The sequence below is a fragment of the Neofelis nebulosa genome, chromosome 3 (assembly GCF_028018385.1).
Source record: "Neofelis nebulosa isolate mNeoNeb1 chromosome 3, mNeoNeb1.pri, whole genome shotgun sequence".
Classification (NCBI taxonomy): Eukaryota; Metazoa; Chordata; class Mammalia; order Carnivora; family Felidae; genus Neofelis; species Neofelis nebulosa.
In genome coordinates this window covers 70,835,607-70,862,132 of record NC_080784.1, presented here as the reverse complement: position 1 = coordinate 70,862,132, position 26,526 = coordinate 70,835,607, and positions in this window count along the sequence as shown.

Below are 26,526 nucleotides of genomic sequence, written 5' to 3'. Positions count from 1 at the left end.
AAATTCTTTTAAATTTTAAATAAATGACTGTTTAGACTCAAGGGTATTTAGTCACATCTGAGCAATTTTATCCTAAACACAACGTTTTAGAATCTTGACTAAGGCAAGGTACCAGTTGCAGCTGTGAATTAAACTATCCAGAACAGTCTGAGGAAAAACACAAAGATTACATCAGCGAACCCTAGCTTTCAGAATACTATAAAATTTTAAGGCCAGAAAACTTTTATATTTACAAGAAATGTTTTGAAAGTAAGTGGAAGCTCTAAAATTCAAGAAACATCATTTTGAGTTTCAAATTGCCCTCTGGTGAAAAGGGCACTCTGTTTAGAACTTTGTGCCTTAATATTTGTTAGATGAGCTCATTCCAAGTTCTGGATGGACCAAACAAGCTGTTAGCCGATTGTGTTCTCTCTTTTAGAGAAGCCACAGAATGCCTGCCACATCCACAGACTTCAGCTCATTGCATGTGACCGAAGCATAGCTCACTGGATGTCTTACCCAAAAGAAGTCCATCCGTAGGGTGGCCAGTAGTCTATGAGGTAATCTGATGATAAGTCTGCCAAGGGCTCAACCAAGTCTTGAAAGTTTTTCTTTTGGGACGTGCCTTTGTATTACCTGCAAAAGTCAGAAGCAGCCACTGGTAAGTTTGAAGCATTTTAGATGACTCTCATCTATTAAGTAAAATAAGACATAGCATCTGAGTATCCAGGGAAAGTAGGGGCCTCTGCACTCCACAGTAAGGGAATCCTCACCACAGCAAGTCTTTTTTCCCCGACTTACTATCATTTGTAATAAAGAACTTTGTGGTTTGGTATGCAGACTTGGTATACAGAAAGAGGATATATGTATAAAGTATACACGTTATAAAACAATAATATAATAAACACTGTGAAGCCATCACCCAACCAAGAAATAAAATATTTCTCTGTACTCATGTATTTCCCCTCATTCTCTTTCCGCACCTCCTGTCCAGATCAACTCTAGTCACTATCCTAAACTTTGTGTTTATCATTCCCTTAATTTTTCCCTAATTTCCCAAGGGATTTATTTTTAAGTCAAAAATAGGTATTGGATTTTGTCCAACGGTTTTTCTGCATCTATCAAAATTACTGTATTTTTTCCTCTTTTTGCTAACAATGTGATGAATTATTTTCTATATGTTAAAGCAACACTGCACTCCTTCCCAAAATAACTCTAAATGTGTTGGGTTATTTCCTTGAAGATTTCTGCATCTATGCATATGTGACAAAGTGGACTTGAAGTTTTCTTTTTTGAAATGCCCTGGACAGGGTTTGGTATCAGAGTTAACGCTGGCCTTGTAAAAGGAGTTAGATGTTTTCTTTGTTTCCCTATTCTAGGAAAGATTTTGTTTAAGATATTAATGAGTCTTACCTCAATGCTTGGTATATTTTTTTAGTGAGTCCTTCTGGGCATGCAATTTTCTTTGTAGAGAGGCTTTTGTTGTTCCTGTTTCATTACAGTTTAAATTTCTTTAACAGAAAATAGACTATTCAGGTTTCTTATTTTCTCCTGTTATGGTCTATATATTTCACGTAAATTTCAAAATTTATTGGCATACAGTTGTACACGATATAATTTTTTAATGTCTGTGGGATCTTGATATTGACGATTTTTATCTCCCTTAGTTTTTTTTTTTTCTTGATCAGTATTGTTAAATAGATATTTATCAATATTAGTAGTATTGATTTTCTCTGGCATTTGTTTTCAATTTCATTAATCTCTATTTTTTTGTAATATATTTCCTTTCTTCTATATTGACCTAAATTTGCTTGTTTTAATCTAATTTATATGGATGCCTATATAATAAAATTTCAGACTTTCTTTTCTTCTAATATATACACTTAAGACAATAAATTTCCCTCTTAGCACTGCATCAGCTGAATCCTATATTTTGATGTCATATTTTTATTATCTCCTATTTTTTAAATATTTTTTTAAATTTTTATTGTGATTTCACCTTTGACACACAGGTAATTTAGAAATGCATTGCTGCTTTTTCCAGCAGGCTGCTGCTGGAAAGCCCGTGACCCTGAAAGAACTTTGGGATGAACAGACTGCTCCAGCTCCCAAATTTACTGCTATACAACCCAAAGGTGCAGCCTAGTCTAAATGTCTGCAGATGTCTGGTGTGCCTATTCAGCAGTTCCCTAGTAAAGACTGAACACTCAGCCTGCCACTGAAGACTGGTCTGAGGCTGATGGGTAGGAACAACCACTGAGTGGTCTTGAGCTGTTCTTTTACAAATTCTTTTTTTTTATCTTTTTTTTATATTGAAGTATAGTTGATATGTTACATTAGTTTCAGGTGTACAACATAGTGACTCATCAAGTCTATACATTATGCTATGCTCACCACAAGTGGAGTACCATCTGTCACCATACAATACTATTACAATATCATTGACTAGATCTCTTACACTGGACCTTTTATCCCCAGGATTTATTCATCCATAACTGGAAGCCTGTATTTCCTGCTCCTCTCACCCATTTTGTCCATCTCCTCATCCTCTCTTCCCTCTAGAATCTATGTTTTTCCTCTGATTCTGCTTTTTGTTTGTTTATTCATTTGTCTTGTTTTTTTAGAGTCCATATATGAGTGAAATCATACAGTATTTGCCTTTCTCAGTCTGACTTACTTCACTTAGCACGATACCTTCTAGGTCCTTCATGTTGTTGAAAATAGCAAGATTTCATCCTTTTTATGCTGCATAATATTCCATTGTGTGTATATACCACATGTTCCTTATTCATTTGTCTATTGATGAACACTTAGATTGCTTCCATATCTTGGCTATTGTAAATAATGTTGCAATAAATATGCATGCATATATATTTTTGAATTAATGTTTTCATTTTTGTAAATAACTAGTAGTGGAATTATTGGATCATACGGTATTTCTATCTTTCACAAATTCTTAAACAGAAAATGGAAATAAGGGTCATGGAGGAAAAAGAAGTTTCTAAGAAAAAAGAAAGAAATGCATTGCTCATTTTCTAATCATTTAGGGATTTCCTCACTGTATTTGTGTTATTCATTTGTAACCTAACTCTACTATGATCAAAGAACATACTTGGAAAAGTTGTGACTTCCTCTACAGTCCAAATATGGGTATATAATTTTGGTAAGTGCTCCATGTGAACTTGAATAGAATATGTATAATATAGATGTTAAGTGCTATGATCTAGCAGTATGTTAGATCACACATGCACACATACACACACACATAGTAAAATTAATCATGTTCTAAATTTTGTTATCTACTGATTATTCTGTTTATTGTATGAGTTACTGATACAGTTATTTTAACTCTTCTATGATCCTGGTTTTGTCTACTTTTTTTATTCTGTCAGTGTGTTTTCCATGTTTGGAGACTATTTATACAAAATTAGGAGTGTTCTTATTTTTAGTAATAATTTTTGCTACAAAGTCTACTTTGTCTGTTACTAGTATAGTCCTGCAAGCCTTCTCTTTGTCAGTATTTGCATAGAATGACTTTTTATCCTTTTTTATCCTTTTGCTTTTACGTTTCCTGGTAATTCTTGTTAGTTTCATTTTTATACAATCTGACAATCTCACTTCTAGTGTGTTTTCCCTAGAATAAAGAATTTTAATTAGAACATTTATTCCATTTACAGTTAACGTAATACTAAAATACTTGAGATTATATCTACCCTCTTACTCCTCTTTTTGTCTTATCTTGCCTTGGCCTGTTGGCTAAGTCTGGCCAGCTCTAGGCCAACTCTGGCTATACTCATTTGTTTACATATTGTTTTCAGCTGCTTTTGTATTGCAATATCAGAGCTAAACTATAAACTAAGTAATGAGCTGTTTAACTTGTGGTATTCTAATAATCTCTATATACATCTCTAATCTCATCTCTAATACATGAGAAAGTTTTCTGAAAATTCTTTGATACATAAAATCTTATAGAAAGTAGGATATTTGTAGTACCTGTATACAACAAATGTCTCATATTCAGAACTCCTAAAATCAATTTAGAAAAGGGAGATTAGGAAACAAACCCCAAAATAAAACGAACAAAAAATTTGAACATGTATCTCCTGAATAAGGATATCCAAATAATCAGTTAGCATATAAACATGTACTCAACTTTATTAAACACAGGAAATTACACATTATAACCACAATTCCATAAAGCCCTTCTCCTAGAATGTCTAAACTTTTGGAGGCAGAAAATAACAAAGTATTAGTAAGGCTATGGAGCAACCAGAATTTCTATACACTGCTGGTAGTAATATAAATCACTTTGAGAACTCTTTGGCAGTATTTACTAAAACCGAATGTATGCCTACCTTATGATCTAGCAATTCTACACATACCCAACAAAACTTCATGCGCCTATTCACCAAAAGACATGGATAAGAATATTCTTCATAGAGCTATCCATAATTACAATGAGACTAAAAACTACTCAAATGACCATCAATAGCATAATGAACAAATAAGTTGTGCCATTTTTCCGTAGTGGAATACAAACACAATGAAAAGGAGAAAATTACAGCTGAACACAAAAAATGAATCTTAAAAATACAATATTGAGTGAAAGAAGACATATTAAAAAAAAAAAAAGAGGGGCGCCTGGGTGGCGCAGTCGGTTAAGCGTCCGACTTCAGCCAGGTCACGATCTCGCGGTCCGTGAGTTCGAGCCCCGCCTCAGGCTCTGGGCTGATGGCTCAGAGCCTGGAGCCTGTTTCCGCTTCTGTGTCTCCCTCTGTCTCTGCCCCTCCCCCGTTCATGCTCTGTCTCTCTCTGTCCCAAAAATAAATTAAAAACGTTGAAAAAAAAATTTAAAAAAAAAAAAAAAAAAAAAAAAAAAAAAAAGAGTGTATATTCCATTCATGTAAAGTTCAAAATCAGGAAAACTAATCTATGCTGCAAGAAGTTAGAAACATAATTTCCCTCTGGAGGTGTGTAGTGACTGGAGGGCTTTGGAGGAGGGAGTTTCTGGGTACCAGTAAGTGTAATATTTCTTGATCTTAGTGCTGGTTACAAGCACATTTTGTTTCTGAAAATTTATCCACCCATACACTTGTGATTGGTGTGCTTTCTTCTATTATGGTATCCTTCAACGATTTTTTAAAATTTTATGGACACTTACTTTGATTAAGAATACACTTCTACATTTAATAATTAAGAAATAATATGATTATTTAGATGGAAAAGTTTAAGTGTACATTTACTAGGCAAACTAACATATTTGGTATAGTATAGTTATCAATGCAAATGCTTATGCCTAACAAAGCTTCCCCCATCTTTCATTTCCTTTCTTTCCTATATTATTGTACAGTAAATTTTTGCTTTCGAGTATGAAAACCATATGCTCAAGATGGAAGGGATAAATTTTTTTTTATTGCATCTCCTTTGTGAGAAACCAGAAGTCAGTCAGAATAAATTAAATAAAACTAAAATTAAATTTATGGAGAGGGAAAATCTTAATTCCACTGTGATTATTGAATATATATTTGAATGCCTTCCTTTTGAAAATATATATCATTAAATTAAAACTCCTTATACTGTATAAATTTAGGACCCACAAATGACATAAACTGTACTCAAAAATATTTTAAAATTAAAGGGAATTGTGGGAGAGTATATTCCTAAGTTCTTAATTCATAGGAAAAAAATAAGTGTTTTCTCTTTGAAGTAATTAAGTGATTATTTGATCATCACAAAACTGAAGTGCAAAGAATCTAAATCCTCTTATTTCTTTACACTATGCAAAAGTTCATATCTATGATGAACAGTTGGACAGTAAGCCGTGAAAGCAGTTGTTTAACAAAATTATTAATTGTGACAAAATTCTTAAGATCAGAGAATTAAAATTTTTATATAAAGTTTATTATTATTTACCTTTTAATATTATCTGCTACACAAATTAAGACCTTCTAAAGGAGCACGCTTTCTTATCTTACCCTCTATTCCTTTTTTTTTTTTTTTTTTTTTTTTTTTAATGTTTTTTATTTATTTTTGGGACAGAGAGAGACAGAGCATGAACGGGGGAGGGGCAGAGAGAGAGGGAGACACAGAATCGGAAACAGGCTCCAGGCTCCGAGCCATCAGCCCAGAGCCTGACGTGGGGCTTGAACTCACGGACCGCGAGATCGTGACCTGGCTGAAGTCGGACGCTTAACCGACTGCGCCACCCAGGCGCCCCCTTCTATTCCTTTTTAATGTCTGTTTTGCAGTGGTAAGTGAACATACCATGAATTTTATTCACCACAAAGAATTCTCTTGAGCCCCTTTATACTCAATTCCCTTCCACTACCCTAAACCCAGTAACTACTGGTCTGCTTTCTATCACTACAGTGGTGCCTTTCCCAAAATCATATCAACAAAATCACAGAGTATATAGTCTTCTGTGTCTGACCTTTTCACTTAGCATAATATCTTTGAGATTTGTGCAAGTTGTTAAATGTATCAATAGTTGGTTCCTTTTTAGAGCCGAGTAGTATTCCATTATAGGAATTTGACACATTTGTTTATTCAGTCACCAGCAAATAGACATTTGGGAAGTTTCCAACTTGTAGCTATTATAATGAATATTATGAATAAAGTTGCTATGAACATTTGCATATAAATGTTTGCAAAGACAAATATTTTCATGTTTAAGTAAACATCAAAGAGTAAGCTTTTTGGGTCATATGGTAAATGTATCTTACCTTTATAAGGAACTGCCAAAATGTAATGCAAAATGGCTGTACTGTTTTGAATTCCTATGTATAGGAGTAAATTTCTTCACATACTTGCTAAAATTTTTAGAATTGCCAGGCTTTTTAAATTTTACCATTTTAGTGAATGTGTGGAATTATCTCAGTGTGGTTTAAATTTGCATGGCTAATGATATTGAACATCTTTTCATGTGATTATTTGCCATTTGTTTATCTTCTTTGATAAAGTATCTGTTCAAATCTCTTAGCCATTTTTTAAATTGGGTTTGGGGGCTTATTATTACTGAGTTGTAAAAGCTGTTTATATATTCTGAATATAAATGCTTTTTCAAATATATGTTTTGCAAAAAATTTTCCCAGGCTGTAGTTTGACCTTCAATTTTCTTAACCACATCTTGAAATTTTCCCCTCTGGTATAATGCTCTCTAATTTATTATTTCATTGATGGACTGATTGATCATTCGTTCATTCATTCATTCAGCAAATATGTGTTGAATGCCTATTATGAATCACAGTACAATAAAAAATAAACCTTTCTTCAAGGTAAATTACCTTGGGTTAACACTGTTTCCTGGAAATAGAAAATGCTAACTATGTCACTAGTAACCATTACTTATGGCCAAAATGATGCTTGGGAGGACAAGAGCAAACAAAAAATATCTAATGGAAACAAATGGCTTTAGGGCTTCCCTGACATTATTTCTCTTATAATGGGTGATCTTTTTCTTGTGGGTCACTAGAAAATACTCTCATGGATTAAATAAAACAAATGTTACGGGACATGGGCCGTCTAAGCAAGGGTGGTGGTACCTGCACCCACCAATGCGGTCTCCTTAAACCTGAGTTTCCACTTGAAAAACTGGGCCACTGTGGAAACTCCTACTGATGACACACTGTCTTCCCATCATCTCCTATGTGTGTCTGGCAGAGCTGACTGAGTCTGTGCCATGATGGCTTATCTGGTCCCATAAGCATAACTGGATAGCTGAATCCAACTGGTAGCTGTTGGTCAAGCAGAGTGAGTGATTTAGGCTCCAACATATTGTGTACAAAAAGGAAAGACCCTCCTTGGTCTCAGTTATCTTACAACCTAGAAGGGAGAGACAAACAACATAGGGATTTAAAATCATGTCAGGTGGTAATGCTCTGTTGAACATCAAGCAGTGTGTGTGAGACAGAGAAGAACAGTGACAAGAAGTTAACATTTTATAGAGTGTTCAGGGAGGCTCTGACAAAGTGACATTTGAGTATAAAGAAAGGTGGCAGCAATCCATGCAGCTGTGTGCAGGAGAACTTTCTAGGCAAAAGAAACAGTGAGTGCAATGGTCCCTTACAGAAATATGTTGAGCACATTCAAGAGACAGCAAAGAGACTGACGTGAAATAGCAAAGAGATGTAGACATGAGGCCGTAAAGCTGTGAAAGGCAGATCTTACAGGACCTTGAAAGCCATCTGAGATAAATGGGAAGCCTGAGATTGTGATCATTGGCTATGACTGGGATGTTGTATGAAGAGCAGACTGTGAGACCAACGGTGGAAGTGGGGAAGCCCATTAAGCTATTGCAAGAGTCTGAACGGAAGACAAGGGTTGAGGGGGACACAGCTAGAACACTGCACTGCAAGTAGTGAAAAGTGGGCAGACTCAAGATATGTTCAAAAGGCTCGGTTTTGTTTCTGGGTTGACTTTTTAATATGAGGAAAAAGAAAAAGGAGCCAAGGTTGATTCTGATGTTTGTGATTTAAGCATCTGGGTGGACAAGTTGCCACAAATTGAAATGGGGAAATTTTTAGGGGGGAAACTTGAGTCATTTGGAGGCATGTTTGTTTTTAAGTGCTCATTAGATATCTAACTAGAGATGGTGTGTAGACAGTTATATGTAAAAATTCTGGAAAGTTTGAGAATAGAGGTATAAATTTCAGATTCATCATGGTGTGGGTGATATTTGGAGCCTAGGAAGAAGTCCAAGAATTGGTAACTTGGTAATTGTTTGGTTTAATTGAGCATAAAAATTTTGGTGGATTTACAAATTCTTCAGGTTTTAATTCTTTTTAAAAATGTCATGATTTTTAACAAAGTGGCATGGCACAAAGGGCTCTATTAAAAATATGTGTGGAGTACACAAACAGTATTCTTTGCATGTGTGCTAATAAGAAGACAACTCCAAAAATGCAGTTCTCCAAGCTAGACAAAGATCTTGGAAAATACTGTTTCTCAATTTTTTTCAAAGGAAAAAAAACACAGGCTTCATTCTAAAATGCTTACATCCATGCAGGATACGGTCCACATAAAAATGAACTGTTATTCACCACAAAACATTTTACCCAACTTAATTTTTATTGCCTCCATCACCTGTTGCTATGAAACAGAAAATAAAGTGTGCATAAATGTCACATATGCAGGGTCGCCATGACCAATGATTTGATTTACACTCTTTGTGAAAACAATCACAAACAAATCTGCTAATAGTCAAAATATTTAGATTCAAGCAAAAAAAAAAAAAGGTAAAAGTTTCCAAGCTACACAAAGAAAGAGCTTCCAGTGTTTGTCTGAGGGGCAGGGAACTGAGAGCCTAGAAAGAATGGAGTATTAACTTTTCACTCTATTCTCTTTGTGCTCATTATGCATATTCCTTTTTAAACAAAATACACTATTTGATAAAATATAAATCAAGTTCAGTTAATTAAATTTAAGCCAAGCATAAGATCTTAATGGTGCTGGAAATACTGAGGTCATTAGCTACTACAGAGCCAAAAAGTCCCAATGACTTCTACAACCATCAACTTTATTGCTGTTGGTTCTATCAACCATATAAATTTTTTCTCCCCCCCCCCACCCCTTCCTATAGTCCCTGCAAAACAACTTTAACTTTATTACTTTAAGTTCAATCAATTTTTCTTTCTTTGTTCCTATTCCATTAGCTCCTACAAGGATAAGCTTCTAACAAGAAAATTTAAGAACTTTAGAAAACATAAACATTTGAAGGACAATGTTTTACCATATGTAGCTCAAAATAAAAATAACACTAAGAAAAAAATTATTTCAAAAATTAAATGAAACACATGTATGAGGAAATTCACACACACACACACACACACACACACACACACACACACAGCTTCTTTCTAGATTACCAGACCATTCTGTTGAGGACCCTTCGCAAAATGCTTTCCACACCTGCTTAGCCTATCACACAGACCAATGCTTTTCTAACTAATGCATTATAGTCACTGTTTGTGTGTTAATTTCTCTCTTCTCTGCATCTTTTTCCTTTCACACAGACCAATGCTTTTCTAACTGATGCATTATAGTCACTGTTTGTGTGTTAATTTCTCTCTCCTCTGCATCTTTTTCCTTTGCCTCTTCTCTAAGTATTCTGTACATACTCTTAATGCACCTCACCCTAGATCATAACTTGCCAGAAGGCTAAGGGATGGTTCAAATCATCCCAATGTATGACAACAGCAACCTGCCAATCAAAGCATGTATCATAGGGCATTAAAAGTAAGGAAAATATTTCACTATGAGTGTAATATAACAGATAAACCAGCTTGTTTCCACAGTAGATCTGTTCAAACATTGAGTGACGCTGTATTTGTATTTATTTAGGGATCTTGCCATCATTTACTGATATTAATCATCTATAAGCTTAAGACGGGCACCCTTGTTCCTGTTCCCCTTGGCTAGAATGCCAAACCTCTTTGCATTTGATCTCCTTTGTTTCTTCAATTTTTCAAGCTAATTATTTTAGAGTATCCTTGCTGGCACCCCACGTTTTTGTCTGCAGAATCTCTTTGCTCCATTATGTTAAAATTGAATAACATGGGATTTGCAGATTAAGTTGCCACAGCAAACCTGATTGTGACACTAGGACTTAGCTTTGCAGTTCTCTTTTAAGAACTATTCCCCACCCCACTCCTACCCCAGATGTTTGTGTTTAGATGTGCGATGGGGGGAGGAGGACTTTTTTATTTTTGAAGTTTTTAAAATGATTGAGAAAGACTCTCTCTCTCTCTGTCTCTCTCTCTCTGAGTCAGAATTGGACTAGGACTTGGCCAGGTTCCCATGCTATGAGGCTCTCACAAGACAAATAAAGTCTTTTAGAGTCTTCCACTAAATGGTCTGTATATTCCTTTAAGTTACTCAGAGACTCAAAAAGAGTCAGAGCTACATATTGACTAGATTCTGAATGTCACAATAGAAAACATTTTTAAATTTCTTCTGCTAGATTTGGCCAGTTTGGGTGAGCACCCAGAATAAAAGCACTACCCAGGCCTCTTTGCCCCTATGAAATCACTTGTCGTTCTCCAAAAAGCAAAGGGAAGTTTTTTTTTTTTTTTCCTTGTGAAACATATCTGGGTAAAGAACTTTAAAACTAGAACTAGATATTTCCTTAACAAGAAATTAAATCTGGTGACTATACTGGGGCGCCTGGGTGGCTCAGTCGGTTAAGCATCTGACTCCAGCTCAGGTCATGATCTCACGGTTCGTGAGTTTGAGCCCCACATCGGGATCCATGCTGACAGGTCAGAGCCTGGAGTCTGCTTCGGATTCTGTGTCTCCTCTTCCTCTGCCCCTCCCCTGCTTGCACTCTGTCTCTCTCTCTCTCTCTCTCAAAAATAAATAAACATTAAAAAAATTAAAAAATAATAACTTTGGTGACTATACTAACATTTACATAAAAGGGAGGGGGAGGTTCCTTTAACAGGTTTTTTATTAAATAACATATATGACTATAATTTACTCATTTATAATTTGAAAAATAATATGTTTACATCAAAGAGAATTCTAATATTCTTTGTTTTAAATCAGCTTTATGAAGGTAAAGTGTGCAGTTCATATGTCTTAGCATCACCTCTATAAACACATAAGAATATACCCATCACTCCCAAAAGGTTTCCAGTGTGCCATTGGTAACCCCACCCTCTTGTGTCACTCCATGGTTTTTTCCTCTATCCTTAAATAGTGATCCACTTTCTGACTTAAATTAGTTTGTATTTACTATAATTTTATATAAATACAATCATGAAATAGGTTATCTTTTTTGTATGGATTCCTTCATTCGGAATAATGACCTCCCGATTCATCCATTTGTTCCATGTACCAGTTGTTCTTACCTTCTTATTGCTGAGTATTATCCTATTGTGCAGATATGCAACATTTATTTATCCAGTCTTCTGTTGATGAACATTTGAGCTGCTTCCAGTTTTCAGCTATGAGAAATAAAGCTGCTATGAATGTCTGTGTTCACATATTTATATGAACATAAGCTTTCATCACTCTAACATAAATACCTAGGAATGGAATGGCTTGATTGTAAGGTAAGTGTATGTTTAACTTCTTAAAAAATTGCCTAACCATTCTCCTATACATTTGTACTATTTTCCATTCCCACAAGGAGTTTATGAAAGTTCCAAATTGTTGCACCCTTGCCAACAGATGATAGGGGCAGTCTTTAATTATAGCAAGTCTAGTGGATGTAGAATTGTATCTCAATGTGGTTTTAATTTACATGATAGTGAGCATCTTTTCTGTGTTTACTTGCCATCCATAAATCTTTGGTGAAGTCTGTTAAATTTTATGACGATATCTCTTGGGTTGTTTTCTTGTTATTGTGTTGGACATTTTTTAATATTCTGAGAAGTACTTTATTAGATATGTGTATTGCAAATATTTTTCCTAGTATATGAATTATTTTCATTCCACTAATGGTATATTTTGGAAAACAGAAGTCTTACTTTTGATTACATCCAATTTATCAATTTGTTCTTTTATGAATGGTACTTCTGTTGTTGTACCTAAGAAATTTTGGTCATTGTCTTTGATGTCATATCCAATAAATCCAAGATCACAAAATTTTCTCCTAGAAATTTTATAGATTTAAGTTTTATATTTAAGTTTATAATTCATGTTGAGTTAATTTTTGTACACCATACCAGTGTGAATCAAATTTCATTTATTTGCATGTAGATATTCAATTGTTCCAATACTATTTGTTCAGAAGACTATTTTTTTTCTACACCAAAATTGCCATGACACTTTTCTTAAAACTCAACTATCCATATTTCTGGACTCTTTATTATGTCCCATAATATATCTGTATTTACACAATTAGTACAGTGTATTGATTACTATAGATTTACAACAAGTCCTGAAGTCATGTACTGTGTGTCTTCCAATTTTATTATTCTTTCCAACATGGTTTGACCTAGTCTAGCCTTTTGCATTTCAATACAAATTTTAGAATTAGCTTGCAAATTCTACAAAAATGTCTGCTGGGATTTTTTTTTAAAAAATTTTTTAACATTTATTTATTTTTGAGACAGAGAGAGACAGAGCATGAATGGGGGAGGGGCAGAGAGAGAGGGAGACACAGAATCGGAAGCAGGCTCCAGGCTCTGAGCGGTCAGCCCAGAGCCCGACGCCAGGCTCGAACTCATGGACCGCGAGATCATGACCTGAGCTGAAGTCGGACGCTTAACCGACTGAGCCACCCAGGCGCCCCTGGGGTTTTGATTGAAATTACTTTGAACCTATTGACCATTGTGGGAGAAAGGGAGCAGTGACATCTTAACAATAGTAAATCTCTGATCCATAAACATAGTATATCTCTCCATTTATTGAGGTCTTCCGTAATTTTTCTCAACAATGTTTTGTATTTCTAATGCTATTGCTGTACCTGGAACCCAACAGTAATTCTGTTATTTTTGTTGAACTGAACTGATATAAACCTATAATGAGAAAAACCAAGCATTATCTTTAACTTTTAATAAAAGCAGACAATGTACGATAGCCCTGCTAAAGTCATGCCAATATTAATAAATGTTAACAATAATGTCATTTAAAATTTTATATTACTTCACAACGATTAAATAACATCTGTTTAGACACTCTTAGCAAACTCCCAAATCAACATTCCTTTGATCTTTGGTATACTTGTTAAATGGGTTTATATTTTTAATTCCCTTTTGATCTTATTCTATTTCTCATCTTAACTTGTCTTTCCCTTGAGGACCTGATATAGAGTTTCTTTATACGAATCTTATTGTCAATTTTCCTTTCGTGTAGTCTGACACTAATAGTCACATTCTCACTCGTTCCTTTTCTTCCACCCCCAAATAGTTCCTATCTCATGAATAGGTGACTCAATAACTGTTTATTATCAGACTGTCCTATTCAGCATACCCCGATATTAAAGAACCTTAGAACTGAACCCATTTCTCCCACATATGCATTCAATACCTAAAACAAACATCATAAACTTTTTTCCTTTCCCTCACTCCAAACTTATATGTGTAGCAGGTTTACTCATATTTTAAGTGATTAGAACGTTAATGTTTTGCTTTCCTTAAACAAATTCCATCTCAAAGTGGATCACTGGCTCCTTTCTCTCATTTGGATAGAAATGATACCTCTTTATAAGTTAAAATTTTTTAAACGACTTAGTTAGGGAGACCAATGTAATCTATATAATACATGTAACATTAGAAAAGAAATGAAAAAAAGTAAAACGAGTCATTAAGCAATGGAACTATTTTTTAATAGCAGAGAACAAAGGAAATTGGAAATTTTTATATAAAATTTTTTAACTTTCAGCATGAAAACCTTAAATTGTGAATTCTGAATTGAGAATCAGAAGAAAAAAGACTAAAGGGTGGTTCTATGCACTTCCTGATTTGCTGACATGAAGGATTAGCGTGTATAGACAAACCTGAAGAACAGATCATCTGAAATAGCTATTTTAAAGAAATATTCGGTAGCATATTTTAACCAAGTTTTTATAATAGAAATCAGAAACAAATAGACAAGAAGTTAGTAGGCAAAAATTCAAGGTTACTTGGAGTCGATTAAGTGGGAAATAAGCCTAGTTTTATAAAAGCTTTTATTTTATCTTACTGCTCTTTGAATTTTAAAGATTTATTCTTAAATTTTATTATTTTCCTTCAAAACTACTTATGGCTATCTCGCTGGAGGGCTATTTTTATGAAATGGAATCATGAGCCAACAAGACGGGCACCATCTTGCCTCAGAAGCATTTACTCCCATCTAGGACTGGAAAATTCTACTGTCATCTAGAGAGGGTGATAACATATTACAGGAAAGTATGAAACATTTCAACAAATCTGTTGAAAGCTATTTGGCAGTGGATCTAGTTAACTCAAAAATGGCATCATTGCCTATAATCCAGAGTGACATCTAATTTATCTGGCAACTAGCAGTTTGCACTCCTTATCATTGTCTATGACATTCTAAAACTACCTCAGTGTCAAAGCTTAGCTATTGGCCCAGCAGTGGTCAAGATAGGTCTTTATCAACTAATCAACTCAGCGAGAATAGGAAGATAATGTAATATTTTATGTAGCCTGTAAAGAATTAGTAAATTGTAGTTTTACATGTAAAAGAAATTAAAACAGTATTTGTAAGGGTATAGTCCACGATTGTCTTCATCAGAATCATCAGAAGGGACTCTAGAATAAGCATTTTTAACAAGTTTCCCAAGTAATTCTCATGTACAGTATAATTTGAGATAATTTTTCTGATGTTTTTGATTTCAACTTTTAGCAAATATGAAAAATACAAGATACTTCTTATAGTATATACACATTCACAATAAACAAGAAGGGAATTAAAGGAGGAAAGATATGCATGGGCTGCTATCAGAAGTTATCAACAAAGCTGAAACTTAAGGACAAAAGAAGAAAATTCTCCCTGTAGATTTTAGAAGCACAATAATAGCAAGCAAAGAGAAGATATAATAAATCTTTTACGAGAAAAGTTTGAAAAGACAGTGGCCAGAATCTTATATAGGACATAGAGTGGGTGATTGTAGTGGTTAATATTGGATAAGCAAGCTAAAATGATATAGGTCATGGGGTGCCTCAGTGGCTCAGTTGGTTAAGCAACCAATTTCAGCTCAGATCATGATCTCACAGTTCGTGAGTTTGAGCCTTGCATTGGGCTCTGCACGCTGACAGCCAAAGACTGCTTCAGATCCTGTCTCTCTCTCTACTCCTCCCCCACTTACGTCTCTCTGTCTCTCAAAAATAAATAAACATTTTAAAAAACATATTTAAATGATATAGATCATGTAGAGCCTGGCAAAGGAGTTTAGTCTTGATGTATTATTCATTTTCTTAAATTTTGTGATAACATGATATAAACCAGTTTAAGAAATGTAATCTAGCAATTGATAATTAATTATATACATCATATATTAATATTCACATATCATATATTGCTATTTATATAATACATATGAATAGGAATGGCAAAAATAGGCTGTTCAGCCAAGTAATAGTGCTTCAGAAATAGTGCACTGTGGGAAGAGGGATATCTAGGCTCTGTGTGTAACAAGTACTTTTAGCATCCTGCTGTAGAGATGGAATAAATGTGAGAGGAAATCTTTTGACACTGTCCACTAATTATTCATTAGACCAGAGAAGACAATCAAGAATGCACTTTTTTTTCCATTTTTATGGAAAGGAACATAAAAACAAAACAAAATCTAAAGTGTTAATTTGTGTTATTATCCATAATAAGTAACTCCAAATCTTTAGTAGCTAAGTCATTTCACAAAGGTTACCTTTCTGTTAAACGAATCAGACTCAAGAAAAGTCTTTGCTGTATAAAGATGGTATTGCATTAAGATAATAAAGTACCGGGGCATCTGGGTGGCTCAGTCAGTTGAGCGTCCAGCTTCGGCTCAAGTCATGATCTCATGAGTTCAAGCCCCACATCAGGCTCTGTGCTGACAGCTCAGAGCCTGGAGCCTGCTTCCGATTCTGTGTCTCCCTCTCTCTCTGCCCCAACCCACTCTCATTCTTTCTCTGTCTCTCTCAAAAATAAACATTAAAAAAAAAAAAAGATAATAAAGTACCAATTTTCCATTCACTTTCATATTCTGCTCTTTCCTTAACAATGTACATTTTGATTCATCAAATTGGCACATCACACATTAAATAAGATTAAGTCAAACTTTAGTAATCCAGCTGTCAAAAATAAATATATTCTGAAATATTTTCTCTTGTATATTATATGCATGTCTAAAGGAGTTGTTAGCTTCATAAAATTGACTTTGTCACCTATCTTTTCTTTTAAGGATTCTTTACAGTGGCACCTGGGTGGCTCAGTCAGTTAAGCCTCTGACTCGTGATTTGGCTCAGGTCATGACGGGCTCCACGCTAATAGTGAAGAACCTACTTGGGATTCTCTCTCTCCCTGTCTCTCTGCCTGCCTCTCTCGCTCGCTCTCTCTAACTCTCTCTCTCTCTCTCTTTCAAAAATGAATAAATAAACTTTAACAAAATAAAGATTCTTTACAAATTCACTCTATTGTATTGTAGTAATAACACTTGCTATTTTATATTTTTAGGACCTATTGCTGCATATATTTTGGAAACTCCCTAAAGAAAAATTCTTAGCCTAAAGCACTTTAAAAATATTGAGAAATGCCTTGAGAAGTCATTATATGCACTTGAGGCAGAGCTGGCAGGGGGAACAATCAGTTGAAAAGAAAATCTATGCAAGCCAAATGGATGAGACTGTTTTCAGTAATGTATATGTGAATAAACTCCACTTATCGCGGAGTTTATGCTCCACTAGTATTTCTTCACTCAGTATGCCTGCAGCAGGTGATGTTGATTCTTCCCCGTTTCCCCCGCCCACCTGAGTGCACGTGAAACTGAGGTACAAAGTACCTGGCAAGCTAACTTCCCATGTCAAGGGTCTGTTTCTCTTCTATGCTTCAGGTTGTTTTCAACCCTTTAAGACCAGCAGGTACTGAAGGGTGAAGAATTAAGACCACAGGGCCATCTTGAAACAACAGGGGATGATAGCTGGTGGATAAATGCCCCAACCTTCCTGCCTTCCAGAGGGACAGGAGTGTTCTGTATAGTTTCTCAAAGTGTTCCGCCCAAAATTAAACCCCAGTGGCAAACAGCAACTGGTAGACTTCTTATTTCCTGTCCTCGGTTTCTCTCTCTTTTCTTGTCCACTAACCTATTCCCTGAGTCCATTTTTTTATGACAGCAAATATTAGAAATGGAAAAATAAACAGGATAGTTGTGAAGACAGGAGGCTATTAGAACAGGTTTGCTCAAACCATCATCTATCTTTCCCTTCTCACTTTTCTATCCCCCAACCTCCACCTTTAAGGCAACTAACTTCCTTACTCTTGAATAAAAATATGAAGCTCTTCTGGAATTGGAGAAGCAGAATGTAGCACAAGCACTGGGTTGCTGAACACAGCACATTTCAAAACCTTGATAATTCAAGCCTCATTTTCCCAAGTTGAGTATATGATGGGAAATGCCTGCCTAGAATGAGTAATTTACAAAAACATGCATTTTTTTGCTCTAATGTCTCATTTTAATTTTTGCAATATCATGTCTGATGTTTTGCAGCGTTCTCCAAAAATATGTATAATATATAATGACAATTATGAGAAATTCTTCATCACATTTCATCACCTCTAACTTGCATTCCAAAATTACAGATTTTAAAGCTTGTTTTTCAGCACTAAAAGAAGTACCATCACTTAAATAATATTCGGATGCCTTTTTATGTGATCTAAAAATATTTTAAATCATAATAATAGTGAATGGTGAAATAACAGCTTAGCAATCACCGCATTCCTCCAGAAAAAGACCCAATTCCCATAAGCAATAGCTGGGTTCCCAGTATGCTGCAGTAATGATGAACATTTTTATCTATTGGCTGGAAGGGGCACCACCATGTGGCAGTAGTGTAAACACAGTTTGCAAGTCACTTACTAGACCAAACTTGAAATTATTATGGGAGGGGGGAGGGGAGGGGGTGGTGGTGGAGAAAGGAGAGCAAGCACACCCAAGGTGGTGGGTGGGCAGAGAGAGAGAGAGGGAATCTCTCTCTACAGGCTCTACATCCATTGCCAAGAGCCGCTCTACAGCAGGCTCTACATCCATCGCCAAGTCCAGGGCTGTGCTTGATCTCAGGCCCATGAGATCATGACCTGAGCCAAAATCAAGAATCTGACACTCTACCGACTGAGCCACCCAGGTATCACTCAACATTATTCTTTATTTTATTTTTATTTTTTTGTTATATCGTCTTTTTTTTTTTTTTTTTTTTTTAATTTACATCCAAATTAGTTAGCATATAGTGAAACAATTATTTCAGGAGTAGATTCCTTAATGCCCCTTACCCATTTAGCCCATCCTCCCTCCCACAACCCCTCCAGTAAGCCTCAGTTTGTTCTCCATAGTTATGAGTCTCTTCTGTTTTGTCCCCTCCCTATTTTTATATTATTCTTATTTCCCTTCCCTTATGTTCATCTATTGTATTTTTTATATGCCATGGATAACACACATCATTTCACATTTTTCATAAAAAAAGATTCCATTAATATTGTATGTTAGTTAGTTGTCTATTTACATCATTCAAATTCCCATAAAATAAGGCAGACATGGTATATTTAGATTAACTTTTCAGAAAAATTCTAACTCACACAATGTGTCCATGTTCAAGACTGGTGGTAAACAAAAACTCAGCTCTCTAATAATAAGGTGATCCAAAATCTCTTATGACTCTTATGGAAATAAAACATGAATTCTGACCTATTACCTTACCATCTTATCATGTAAGAAACAAAATAAAGTTAGAAGAATAAAAACAACTGGATAATCTGCACATAGGTAGAACTGGAACTCTTACTGCTGGCTCTGCCAAGGATGTCCCTTGTTTCAGATACTGGTGCTCAGTAAAAAAGTAATAAATAAGCAAACACAATTGCCTAATCTGTTCTGGGAGTCCTGGCAATAAGCGTAATGAGATATAAAAATATATGAGTATTCAGCTGTAATCTCAGCTTTTAAAAACATATTTTACTTGTACTAATATCTTATCCAATTCAATAAATTGTATCTGTCTATTTTAGGCATAAGCAAAATATTTAACAAGAAATCAAGTTCATTTTCACATTTCTTCGGGCCAGCATAGCCTTTGAAATTTGATAAATAATTTGACAAAGGTGAAAGTAAATGTGGCTTGCTTTGCAGTTATCTATTTTCCGAACCAAAAAAAAAAAAATTATGCAAGGAATGTTTTGACTCTAAAAAAGGTTACATTTCTCTATAATTATAGTCCTTTCTCTTGCTTGGCTGAGCAACTGTGAAAAAGAAACCACTCTGCACGTATGCAGATAAACTAAGTGCATAGACTAATAGGACGGTTTGGTAGATATTAATAGAAAAGCTACATATGAAAAACTATTTTCCATTTAGTTAAATATGCTCTGAAACAATAAAAATGATTACAAACTAGAGAAATAGACTTTGCAGGCATCTTTGGAGTTGTACATTCAAAAAGCATATTTGCTCTTTTTCCATTTAGCTTTTTAAGGGAAATGAATTATCATTAGAAACCCTCGAACTTCAAAACTTCTATTAAGACACCAAGTTCTGCCCATCATGAACCAAGTGCTATATGACCCGCTGAGCCATATAACTGGGTGTGCCTAGCACCAACCATCCCCAAGTGGGGACTGCATGTATTAGAAGGGGCTCTAATGGGAACTGAAGGCACAAGTCAGTGGTATGAATCATGGCTCTGATTCCTATGGCACAATCCCTCTTGCCAAGGCCCTGGGATGCTCTTGAAAGAGCCCCGGCCACATAAGAAGGCAGAAGGCAAAAAATAAAGGAGCAGAAAAATGCACGAATGGAACTATTGGAAATACGATTTATAGCAGGAACAACAAACCATTTTATAGAGCATTCTTTCCCAAAGTGTGCTACCTGGAGCACCAGCTCTGTGGTTGCTAGTAGACAGTACACGTGCACTTGCACAGATGAGCTCTGGGGGCAGTTAAGTTTGAGAAACTCTGGGTTCAACAAACTGCAGTTTATTCTGGGGTCCTTGTATCTGCACACATTGTTTTTTCTTACCTCTGAGATTTCCAATCTGTTGCATCAGGTCACCAACTAGTTACCTCAAAAAAACTAATTAGTACATCTCAGAAAGGTGTTTGTTACCTTTTTCCTACCTAATCATCATGTGGCTGGTGGGGCATCATAGTTATCCCTCCTTTTTTTACAATGGGCATTAAAATAAGATAGGCATCACTCTGCCAAGGGTAAGTACTCTCCCCATACCACGCACAGATGCATTTGTATTCCACGACCATCTCTGGTGATGCCCAGCCTGAGGGGCTATATGTTAAGTAGGAGCAATGTGAAGGTCATACGCCAAGATGTGCACTCTAACTGATGAAAGCCATAGTGTCCAAAACAATAGTCATTTCTTATATGCGGCAATTTTAATTTAATTTAAAAATTATTCTTTTTTCACACCAGCCATATGTCAAGTGTTCACTTGCCACATGTGGCCAGGAGCTACTGCACTGGATCGTCATAGATAGTTCTATTGAACAGCACTGGACTAATGTTACACCACATGCACACACAGGCACATAGACACCTTCCTTCTGGAGGAAGCCCACTAAATCTCAGAAGCCTGAAGCATCTCATAAGAAAATCTACACCTCTGCAGCATTCCCACCTCTAACAGGCTACAGTTAAGTGATTCTAGAACCAAGAATGCAGGTAAAAGAAAATATTCACCATCAACATTTCCAGATATTCTTGCCTCCCAAAACAATTATAAACTACAAGGGCACACATGTGCACATGCACATATATGCAAACACACATACACAAAATCCCTTTTTCCAAATATAAAAGAACAGACTGATTTCCAAAGGAATCATGATAATTAGAACTATACTGTGTCCCATGTCTTCATTATTGCAATCATTTTTTACTCTCCAAAAACTACTTTAGTTTCCTTTGGTTCCAAACTATTTGACATACTTTAAGAAGTGAGATGAGCCTTTGGAGAACTGACCCATAGTAATTCTACCCTGAGATAATAGGGATCAGCTGGACAGTCTCCAAACCACCAAATCTTACTCCTTCATGATTTATATCTTTGTTGATGAACTACATATTTTTGCCAGTGAAGCTCGTTCTAAAGGTTCAAGGTTACATGCTTCATGTTGTTTCTATGTCTTTTTACAATCTTCCTGCCTAACATGGTTTATTTGGTTAATATTCCCTAGGAGAGTCAAGGTTAACAAAAAGTCAAGGATCAGAGATTCCAATGAATCCAGTTCAAGAACAAGCCAGAATCAGAAATCAGAGAGAGGATTAGCTAAGTTTTCAAACCAATAATTCCCAAACCTGGCTGCATGCCAGAAATAATTTGGAGCTTTAAAAACACTAATGCCTAGGCCCTATCTTTGGAGATACTGATGATGGTCTGGAGAATTGAGATTATTTAAAATCTCATCCAGTGATTTTAACATGGTACATACAAAGTTCAGAACCACCATCTGAGAAAGTACCTGGGTCCCAACCTCTAGAACAAGAGCTGGCACACTACAACCCATTAGGCCAAATGCTCAGGGCCCAGAAACCCATTTGTTTACATGTTGTCTATAGCTTCTTTCCCCACCACAGTGGCAGAGTTGAGGAGCTGTCACGAAACCATGTGACTCACAAAGCCTAAAATATTTGCCATCTTGCCATCGTATGTGTGTGTGTGTGCGCGCGCACACACACACACACACACACACACACACAAATACATTGACTGTATTGACCCCAGCCCTAGAGCAGTGGTTCTCAAAATGTGACCAGTAGCATCGGCATTACCTGGACACTTGTTAAGTATGTAAATTCTTAGGTCTACCCAGACCTACTGACTCAGAAACTCTGGAGGCAGGACCCGGCATTCTGTTTTTTATTTAGCTCTCTAGATGACTCTGATGTTTGCTGGAACTGTGGTTTTGTTCTCAAACTTTAACATGTACCAGAATGAGTTGGAGTCCTTGTTAGACACAGATTGTCAGTCTCTATCCACAACTTCTGGTTCAGTGGGTACAGGGAGGGAACAGGATTTTGCATTTCTAATAAATTCCCAGGTGATGCTGATGTGCTGGTCAACAGCATCACACACTTGCAGAACCACTACCCTAGAGATTCTGATTTTGATTGATCTGAGGTGAGACTCATTCATAAAACCCACTTAGATTATTCTAATGAGCTTCCAGGTGTGAGACCTGCCTTATTTAGTTTGTGGATGTATCTGTGAGTCTAAAGCAGCAAGGAATACAGAAATACAGAATCAAGGCAGCAAGGTAAGTGAAATCAAAGATATAACTACATAGACACATCCCAGGTACTATATTAAGTGCAGAAAATATAAAGGTCCTTGCCTTCACGGACCATACAGTCTAAAAGAGGAGGTAGAAAAAAAAACATCATAAAATATGTAATTAAAAATTGTGACAAGTGTTTTGAAAGAACACTTAATAGAAATTTTGAGAACATATAACAAGGAGCCCTGATTTAGTCCAAAGGGGCAAAGAATACTTTTCTGAGCAAGTTGACAATTAAGCCAGGAGCCAAAGCACTATGTAGGAGTTAGCTAGGAGAGGTGAGAGGTTCTCCACACAGAGAAAACATCCAAGTGCCTACTGGCAGAAGAGATTTTCATGTATTTGAAGAGCTGAAAGGGAATGAGACTCGAGAGATACATAAGGGACAGGTAATGAAGGGCCCTGTAGACCAGGAGTTTAGGTATAGATTTTTCTCTTGTGTGATTCCACTCAAAACAATGAGTTGGTGCATTTGATTTCACTGGTGTGTTCTGGAAGAAAAGCCCATGCTACATGAGTGAAAGCAGAAGGCTCAATTGCAAGAAATTCTGGTAAGTAGACTGAAGGCAACTCTATAACTATAGAAGTATATTCGACACTGATTTTATGTTAAATTACTTTCTGTTTTATGTAAGAAGAAAAGTATATGACTTTTCCTTATTTGTTTTCAGGGCTCTCTTCCCTTGATTTCGTATCTTAAAATATAGTGGGGCTCTGATATTTGACTATCTAAAGGTTTTAACCTTTCCGTCCAAATTTCAAATCAAAATAATTAAAATGGTCCACCTGCATAAATTTAATCTCCAAAGATTCAATAGTAACAATTATTCCCACATAGTTGTCAGCAAGTAATCTTGTCAATTTAGGTGCAAATGCTGTCAGATTATTACTGTTTGGGAAAATTACAAAGAGCTCTTTGAAAACTAAGCCAAAAAAGATGCATTTTACATATAGGAATTTTAGACACTTGTCACAAAAGTAAATATTTAAGTACTTTTTAAGGAATATGGTATTTCTTACCTTTTCTCATGTCTTTCATTGTAGGTGCTCTTAAGAATATCTTTCTCTGGGGAAGAAGCCAAGAGGAGGAACAGCATGAAAGTTTTTTGTGTGTCTCACGTCCATGAAATACAGCCAGACCAACACTAAACCGTCTTACACACCTAGAAAACTGATTGGAGGAATAACACAACAATATGCACAACCTGAACCACAGAATTCAGCAGGTATGCAGCACGGAGAGGTGAACTTGGGGAGTGAGAAGCTGCGGAAGGTAGGGAACTACTTTTGTGGGCAGAGAGAGGATGGAGACTGGAGAATGGGGAAGAATACAGGAAAAACACCCCTCCCCAAAAGCAGCTGGAGAGAAAGTGGAAAATTGGAAACAGCCACAGGGACTAAACTAAAAAGGGAGAAAGGAGGAAGGAGAGGGTTTAAATTCCATTAAGACTGTAAACAAGGGGAGCGCAAAGTCTCCAACTCCGCAGCTCGATACCTGGTGGTACTCTGGTGGGAAGGGCGAATCCCCAGGAACAGAGTGGGGTCCAGGAGGTTCTCGGGCCACATGGGGAAAAGCAGTTCCACTGCTGGAAGGACATTTAGTAGAGACTGTTGAAGCCACCTGGTCCTAGCAGACCCCAGAAAATGGCCACATTCATTGGTGCTAGGGCAAGGTCGTTAAGGGTGAAGCTTGGTGCCAGATGTGTGTTGTGATTTTCCATAATCTCTGAAACACTGCTGCTACATTGTCTCGCAAACATTTTCTGGGACAGGCTGGCACCTGGCCACAGTCTCAGGGCACCGACAACAACAGGGTCCAGTGGGATTCCTGTGTGCAGACGATATTCGGCCATTGCTCATTCAGCCATTGCTCGGTGAGACCCTCCCACAGATGGGTGGAGTGGGTCAAAGCTGCAGTCCTTCGGAACTAAGGGGCCAGGGAAAAGAGCCACATCTGAGACGAAACTCGGGAGAGAGGTACTGCCTGGGGCCTGGTCACAAAGAGTGAAAAAGCAGGGAATAGATGAAAGCTGAAGACAGAGGACAGGTGCACGATTGCTGATCTGGGAGAACAGACTGGGTATCTGGGTGGCGCCATTTTCACCGCTCCGTGCATGCACATAGGCACCTACAAGCACTGCAACACTCCACCTCAGTTGGCTAGCAGCGCCATCTAGTGAAGAGCAGAGATGTTATGCTGAGCACCGCCCAACTGGGCCAACTTCACTCTTAAAGAACACAAGTCTCACCACCAGCTTAATTAATGGACTATAAAGAGCTACATAGACTGACTTCTAGGGGATAACGAAGCAATTTCAGTCATACTTCAATCTGTTAGCAGGTTCATCTATTCAATTTTCTTTATTTTTTTTCTTTTTCTCTTTTACAATTCTTTTCTTTTTCTTGAATACAGAAAGAGAAAAAAACCTTTTTTTCAATTTTTATTAAAAATATCTTTCTTTAATTTTTATTACTATATATTTTTTTTACTTTTGTGTAAATTTTGTCAAAGTCTACTTTACTTCCATCACTTTATTTTAGTCTAATTCAGTGTATTCATCCTTTCACATTTTCAAACAATTTCCTTTTTTTTCTTTTTTCTCTTTTTCATTTATTTTCTTTTTCTTGAATTCAGAAAGAGAACAACTTGATTTTTATTTTCAATCTCTATGAAAAATATTCTTAATTAATTTTCATTACTATATTTTTTGCTTTTATGTAAATTTTTTCAAATTGTATTTTACTTCCATCATTTTATTTTAGTCTACTATAGTGTATTCCTTTTTCAAATTTTCAAATTATTTCTTTTTTCTTTTTTCTTTTTTTATCTTTTTTCTTTTCCATTTCTTTTATCTTAAATACAGAAAATGAAAAAATTCATATTTATTTTTCATTTTTATTAAAAATATTTTCCTACAATTTTTTTTATATTCTTTACTCTGTGTGTATTTTTTCAAATTCCATTTTGTCCCCATCATCTCATTTTACTCTACTTCAGTGTATTCATTTTTTCAAATTCTCAATTCTAGGATCTAGCATCATCTATTCGATTTGTCGGTGTGTGTGTGAGAGAGTTTTTAATTTTTAATTTCAATATTTTTTAATTTTTATTTTTATTTCAATTTTTCAACCTCATTAATTCCTTTTCTCCCTTCAAAGTGACAAAACAAAGGAATTCACCCCAAAAGAAAGAGCACAAAGAAACAACAGCCAGGAATTTAACCAACACAGATAAAGCAAGATGTCTGAACCAGAATTTATAATCACAATAATAAGAATACTAGCTGGAGTTGAAAATAGATTACAATCCCTTTCTGCAGACATAAAAAAAAAGTTTAAAAAAAAGCCACAATGAAATTAAAAATGCTATAACTGAGCTGCAATCATGGATGGATGCAGCTGTGGAAAGGATGGATGAGGCAGAACAGAGAATCAGCGATATAGAGGACAAATTATAGAGAATAACGAAGCAGAAAAAAAGAGGTAGATGAAGGCAAAAGAGCATGATTTAAGAATTAGAGAAATCAGTGACTCATTGAAAAGGAAAAATATCAGAATCATGGGGTCCCAGAAGAGGAAGAGAGAGAAATAGGGGTAGAAGGGTTATGTGAGCAAATCATAGCA